An 8,219-nucleotide genomic window follows, 5' to 3' on the forward strand; every position below is an offset into this window, starting at 1 on the left:
CAAAAACTACAGAAGCATCTTCAATCATGTATTCATTAGTTCTCATTCAACTTTTTTTTTCATGATAGTTTTAACACTGACCTCTTTCATATTCTGGTTTGGAGGTTTTGTTTTAGGTATGCATATAGATTCTTAGTTTCCTTTTAATTTAAAACATACCTCTGGGCTCTGACAATTAGTTGCTTAAGCAATAATTAATAGTTGAAGTACGTTTTGATGTATAGCAGGTGATAATTCAGGTAGGAAACACACCTAAAGTACATCTAGAAAATATAGGTTTTCGGAGTTTTATACCTGAATTATCAGATATGAGTTTCCTGTCTGAACTATCACAAATTATTTATCAAAATATTTTTCTAACGATTAGTGATAGTTTAGATAGGAAACTCGACTGGCACACGAAAAAGGGGGATATTTTAGGTTTTATTTAGATAATTTAAGTCAATAAACAACTATTTATGTTTGATAAGTGAGATTTATTGTTTGAAATTAGGTCAGTCAAATCTATTGAAATCTTCAATTTTAGTTATTGGAGCTAGAGGTTTGGGATCACCTGCTTTACTATATGTTGCTGCTTGTGAGTTGGTAAGGTATGTTAATTTGAGTCCACTTTTATTTCTATTCTTGGATTGAGTTACAACTTGTTTGGATGGTTATTACTTATTGAATTGTATTGTGTTGTTATTTTAAATATATATTTGATTTGATTATTACTTAAATTTTATTGTATCACATCTGTAAATCCTTGTCAATGTCAGGTAATGACAAAAGGTTTTATTTTGTGTGACAACAAATTTGGTGAGATCATGTGGTTATTGTATTTGTTATTCTCAGTTTGTATTTATTTATTATTTAAGAATCTTATTTTAGTAGCTATACTCTTGCCATACTTTTTATTTTTTGTAAGTTTAACGTTCAAATTTTTGATGTGTTACATTATGTAATGATGGGAAATGATATAATCTACCCAAACTTTGTATCCATTAAACAATACAGTACGATTCAATGCAACACATTACAATACGATATGCTATGAAACAATATGTAACAAAATGCATTATCTTGATACATCGTTATGTTCCTTTCTATAAATAATTTTAAGTGTGATTTAGCTACATGATAATATTATGTCACAAGAAGAATGTGTTATATGAGAAATGATCATTGTAATGGACTTTATTTCACAGAAAATGGATAATAGTACTGATTCTTTCACTGTGTAGGCTAAAAAGATGGGGACAAGCCAGGACTTGAAGCTATGTTACAAAAGGTTTTGCAGTTGTATTTTTCCAGATTGCTGTCAAATTGGAGTTATGCAAAAATAGGTCTTTTTATTGATTAAATATATTTCACTTAATCTTGAAGTGATTAACAAGTTTTGTTAATTTATAGTCTGTTTGGATAAATCCTTTGTAACTGGGAAGCATAGTCTGTATTGCTTTGCTAGCATCCTTAATCTGAAATAAGAATTTGTAGTTACAAATCCCCGCTTTGCTTCTAGTGCTGGAAATGAAGTGTTGAAAATTGAACAGTTTCTTGAGACCATTATCAATGGTATCTCTCAGTTACAAGCTTATTATAAATTGGCAACAAGGATTTATACTCATCCAATTGTTAGACCACCTTATCTGTAATTTTTAGTTGTTAGAGATGACACGACTTATATTTGTTAATCATGTTTTTAACACACCTCTCCCGTGCAAGACTAATAATTTCATGGGTTGCCTTCCCCGTTTGTCATCAAAAGGATGTATTTCAGACACTGATAAAGCCTCATAGACACCACTGAGCCAGAGAGAAAACTAGGATATAAGGCATAATTAGCAAACTATTTGAGTGGGATAGAAGTAGATGATCTGCTCAGCAACCACATTCTACCATAGAGGGTTTTTGAATCTTTATTTATGGAGGTCGGGTAGTGTCATAGGTTTGAGTTTGTCCACCATATCAAGGTCAGTGTTTTATAGTAATTAACATAATAACATTATGTGACAAGTCAATGATCGGGGGTGGGGACTAATCCTCAGAGGACATTGCTCTAACTTTTCACATAAAGGTAATAATAGTTTCAGATACCACTAAGGTAAAATGCATATTTTAGGGGAAAATGATGGGGAAATTAGACTCTTTAGAGGTAATGAGTTTATTGGTTAACATTTACATTAACATACATGACTTATATCCCTAATGGAGTGTGAGAAGTTTTTATTCACTCTCTACGGTTTATTTTCCAGCAAACCAATGCAAAATTGACCTTCACCTCCTTATGACTTTGATTTTACAAATGCTTCAAATGTTGATTGTGACTCTCATGAAATCCATTTATTCTTTGATACAACACTAGAGGAAGAATACAACAAGCTCTTGCTAGATGTCTTCATGATTGGAAAGGTGATATTTTACCAGAGAAATTATGTACTGTTATTAAGAAGAGAATGGAATGGACTTTGATACGTACGGTAGGGATTCAGTAGTTGAGTTCTGCTTTCTAGCTTCTTTGATTGATTTTTGACATGCTTTATTCTCTTTGTTTTTCTCTCAGTTGGGCGGCTTATACCAGCAGCGAGTTCTGATTGAGTATCTAAGAGGTATTAAGTCAAGAGCAAGGGAGATTGTTAGAGTACTCCAAGGTGGAGACATGGTAGTACTTCCACCTGGAGGTACCATAAGCCCACATTCTTTATATGAAAGCATGATGATATGCACACATATATTATCATTTCCTTACCCTACATTACTGAGCCACAACCTTAATATGTAATCTGAGAACCACAATCCATGTCCTTGAGCTGGTTGATCGTGTTTAACGTTTTCCATTTTCGTCCTATCATCATATCATATTTTCTTTTCTTTCTCCAATCATGTATCCTTCTCTCAGTTTTACTTTTCCCCGTTACATCATTCCAGGTGTTATTGGATGTCTTCAAGACTTAGAGGCCATGTAGGTTTCTAGCTTGGTTGGAGAACCACCCTCTGGGAGAATGGTTCTTCTGGATGCCTTATTAGGCCGATTTCATAATGTGTGTTTGATATTCTAATTTCTCTACTTACTGTCACTTTTATTCTTTATAAAATTGAGGTTTTTGTTTTTTGCATCCAATTAAGCTGTGAGCTAAAACAAATTTAGGTAAACTTAGACGGGGCTTGATAATAAATTTTTTTAGAGTAGACAACTATTTTCCGTGGATAGTATTTTGGATTTGAAAATAGTTAAACTTCATAACTGAATGCAAAAAATATATCTCGAAACATTAAAAATAAAAAGAGATTTCTCAAAGTTGATAGTCTATAAATTCTTCTGATACATGTCTTTCTCCACTTAAAACTCTTAAAGACTACTATATCATGTATCTATTGATCTAATCTATTTTGGGCAACATGCCTTGTACATAAAGGAGCTTAAAATATTTCATTCAATCAGGACTTCCACAATCTCTTGCATGTATTGACAACTTATCTTGAATATGTACTTTCAACATTCTATTATCGTATGCTTCTTGTATACAGGCAGTCTTTCGCCTTTTATTTAATAAAATTTATTACTTATCAAAAAGAATATATTCATTTTCCTATGTTCCACAACATATCTTATTCGTTGCTTAATTCTCTCAGCATAGTCATCATCTCAAATCATCATATCGCTTGTGGATATCATGCAGTATTAACAAGGAAGAAATTTCTGAATTTCAACTATGAAGAGTTTACTCAAATTCCACTGTCGACGGTGCATTTTGTCTTCACAACTTTTCAATCATATCTGATATTTGTTATCCTTTCTTTTTTTTTTATACAACTAAAGACATAGTGAAAGTATTCATGTGTGGCACATCATGTAACTGTCCATTGTTTAAGGGTCCATTGAAGTTTAGCCATCTTTTATTGAATGCTCGAATCAGTAGTAAAGAGTACAATGAGAAAGTGATGAAGGGAGAAGTACATGTATTAGTGGATGTTAAACTTTCTCATCACTATAAAATTGGTTCACTTTCTAACTCTATGATTCTACCTCTATCCACGTTGAAAGACAGATTACCTAAAATATCTTCCGCCTTGGAAAATAAGCCAAAGAAAAAGACACTCAATAATGATTCAACTATTTTTCAGTTTATAATATGCAGAAGAGGCAATGACTCACAAAGGGCTGTTGAACTGCTTCACAAATTGGGGTTCAGTTCAGCTAAGGATATGATCAGGGGATTAGAGTCATGGGCTCAAAATATGTATCCAAATTTCCTTACACACTAAATATATACATAAAAAATTGTCATCCATACTTTGATTAGTTTCTTGACCTATCATGTGATGTCTTTAAGAAAACACATAATTTGTTTTGTGTACTAGATTGAGCTCCTATTTTTAACTGAATCTTGAAACTCGATGATTAATCATTGTACTATTTCAATTGTTGTTTTAACTTTTTTTTAATTATGTCAGTTCATGCACTAGACATAGGGAGAACAAGCAACTGTTCTTAGAATAGTATGAATGGACTTAATTAGAAGCAATGGATACATAAAAACAAAGGTGTTTACTAACAGCTCTTTCATTCTAAAGTTGTATTCTTTAGTCTGAATGAAAGTAATGGCCATGAGTTGAGATGCCAGAAAGTGGACAACAATTTGGATAAACTTTGTTATTGTTAAGAGTGGGTTAGAGGATTTTTCATTCTCTGCGAGTGACGGTGTTACTGAAAATCATATATTTGTAATTGGTTTACCTTTTTTTCTCTGGAAACAGCGTCTCTACCTCTACGAGGTAGGGGTAAGGTCCGTGTATAATTTACCATCCCAGATCTCACTACACTAGGTATTTTGTTGGTGTTATTAACCCTTGTTTTTATTTCTGTTGCAAACTCTTTGTTGCTACCGGATTTGTTATAAAGAAACTAATTATGATTTGGAACATACACCAAATTGTTGCAGGGATGTCCTCTGGAGGTTTAGTAGTGAGTTCCTATGATTCCTCTCAACCAAGTGGATCAAGGTCGAATAGCTTCATTATTCAACATGTCTACGATTTGCACAAGCTATGAGGAAACTATGATCCCTTGATGAAACATAAGATCTGCAATATTTGTATACCGTGTATAGTGATATATGGTGTTTGGTGAGAAAGTAATTGCTTCTACAACGTTCTAGGATGTTTATGGAATTGCCTCACATCGAGTGTGCTAGTTTTTTTTTTTAAACTTAACAAAATAATTACTGTTTTTTAGCCTATATGTAGGATTAAGAGAGTTTACTGAAGAGTCATAATTTTGCAAGTTTGTTTCTCTTAAATGAATGGAGAGAAGAGGAGTAAAAGGATCTTTAAGCACTACTACAACCTTTACATTATGCAGAGTGACTAAGATTCGTTGTCTAATTACTGTTTTTCTTGTCAGATGCTCCTTATGATGTTTGCATTGCCTTAAACTGTCCAACTCCTTCGACGTTCTGATCACTAATTTCACTCCTGGTTTAGTGGGATTATGAGTATGTGTAATCTGTTCTTCTCAATTTTAGTTTCCCTATGTTTAATGACTTCTCTAAAATATTTTGACAGGTATGTTGGGCCCGTGCATAGCACGGGAATAAATATCTAGTATATATATATGTATCTATGGTTGTAACGCCTCGAAATTGGATCCTGAGATGTCACACGGTGCTTAGAGGAACAAGTGACCCCAAGCTAACCCTCATACTAGCAAAACTCATAAGCAACTGGATAAAATGCTTAAATCTATATAAAATCAGCGAAAACATAGAACTTCTCTGAACTTGATCAATATAAACATGAACTTTACAAGATTGCAACTCTAATTTTACAAAACAAAACTGAAACTGAATACATCAAATTCTACTGACTGTCTATGAAGCCTCTACTGTTATTGACTTTAGATAGCCGATTCATGACTCCCAACTATCTAAGATCAATACGACTAAAATAAGAAAATACAATACTTCTCAAACTGTATAACCAACTCAAGCCATCGAATCAAAAGGACTCATCACCTGCTGACTGGGAGTGACCGACTGACTGAATGCGGTATCTGCGCTAGAATTTGTACCTACATTATAAGACACTGTATCACATAGAAATATATAGGGGTCAGTACTTTAAGGAATGTACTGAGTATGTGGGGGTGCAATGCAACATTATAAATAAATCATAAATGATTATGAAAATCATGCATGCTAACAATAACAACTTTCTTTGCTTGAATTAATTGAAATATATTCCTTATAAATCATCAATAGTAATGCAAGCATTATATATCTCATAAATCATTATACTCAACTTAAACTCTTTAACTTATGACTTAGAGTGACTCGGTAACTCATGAAGCTTGAACTCTTATGGACTTGGGAGTTTCTTATAACCGACATAAACCATGTGAGCTTACATGGAGTCCAACATCTTGCCCACATTGGGGAAAGCTATTCTATCCTTGCCATTGGAGTAGAACCTAAACTTTATTGATCACTATCTTGGCCTTTTGCCCTTAATCTTAATCTTATGGTGGCACGTATTTCTGGGGAAGTAGGATGCGCTAAACCTACACTTCCCTCTCGGTGCTAAATACTACTCCCAGACTTAAGATCAGAACGCGTTAGAAAATCCACCTTAATCAACTCAAGGGTCTACCATAGGGACCAAATCATAAATATTTCTCATCTTTAAATCAAAACAATTGTGGATTCCTAACTCAACTTAAACTCAAACAACCTTTCTCAACATCAAGTGTAATTGCTCATTAACTCATATCAAATGTCAAAACTTCAAGAAAACATCAATGAACTCATTCTTGAATTTCAAGCTCAATATCAATATATATTCAATAGCCAAAATTCTCATGGAAAGGCACAAATCATGACACTTATCTTAAATCACTTAGAAATCATCATTTCATGATAACAATATACAACTCATGGCTACTTAATTTAAAAATAATACAATGAAGTAGTCATGTATGTCAGTTTTGTATAGCTCAAATCTCATAAAACCTTGATAAGGTAATTTGGGTGTAAACCCATTTTCCAAAAAAAATAATGAAATTCAATAGAAATTAAATCTTTGGGCACAGGAACGAAAGAAGTGTTCTTGTTCAAAACCCCACATACCTTGGATTATGATTTTAAGATGAGCAAGCTTTATTGGAAACTCTTCTTCACACTTTTGAGCTAAATTCTTGATGCCTTTGACATGGAGAACTTGACTCTTGAACAAATTGGTGAATTCTTTGGAAGATTTTTGAATTTTCTTGTAGAATATTTGATTTAGGATTTTGGAAGAAACCCTAGTTCTAGATTTTTCTTGGAAGAGAAATGAGATAAAATGAACTTCTCTTCTCTACTTGGATAAGTATATATAGGATCAAAATGGGCGGAAATGACCAAAATGTCCTTGCAAAAACGTCCCTTAATTGCTCGAAAAAAAATAGCTGACGACTTCTATGACAAACCGTCAGGCCCGTGATAGGCCGTCACGAATTGTCGTCACAAAAAGGGTGGATTTTATTATTTTTGGCTTAAGGTTGACGACATTTTGTGACAAGCCGCTAAACTTGTGACAAGCCGTCACAAAATGTCATCACAAAAGGTTGGATTTTGTGACTTTCTGCCTTAAGTTGATGACATTTTGTGACAAGCCGTCAAGCTTGAGACAAGTCATCACAAAAGGTCACCACGGAGTTCCCAGGCTGACACGCTGGAGTAAAATAAGCATAACTCTTTGCTCCGATATAGGATTTTAACGAAATTGGTATCGTTGGAAAGCTAATTCAATTATATATTTTTTGATAGGTCATGGGATCAATGATTCATAGTTTAACAAGATATATGATCATTTGAAGTTGTATATGGAAAAATCCTTTCCAAGAATTCAATCGGTAAGGAATGTTTTGATTCACCTAATCGCTAGGACATCTTTGAGGCCTTAATACACATCATCCTTGATTATAAAACAACCAAAGCACTATAATTTATTTCTCTTGAGATTGGTTCATGGTTTCACTATTGGTTAGAGTCTCAGGGTATTACAAAATGGCTCTAACTCCCTTACCGCGTGTCCGATTCGGGTGAATCTTATGTCGATGGAAAGCTTATCCAATTCTCCACATGATAGAAAGTGGAATTTAGGGAAATACAACATGATATAAACAACAATAACTTTGGAAGTCATCCATATTCACTCAAAAGACATATTTAGGCTTAAGAAATGATCGAGGTATTACAATA

The 8,219-nt window shown here is 33.5% G+C and overlaps 1 pseudogene; it reads left to right on the plus strand.

The window, feature by feature from the left end:
• The first annotated feature begins 2,861 nt into the window (after positions 1-2,861).
• LOC124887085 lies at positions 2,862-4,245 on the plus strand (annotated as a pseudogene).
• Positions 4,246-8,219: the final 3,974 nt, after the last annotated feature.

Source organism: Capsicum annuum, chromosome 9 (genome assembly GCF_002878395.1).
Source record: "Capsicum annuum cultivar UCD-10X-F1 chromosome 9, UCD10Xv1.1, whole genome shotgun sequence".
Lineage (NCBI taxonomy): Eukaryota > Viridiplantae > Streptophyta > Magnoliopsida > Solanales > Solanaceae > Capsicum > Capsicum annuum.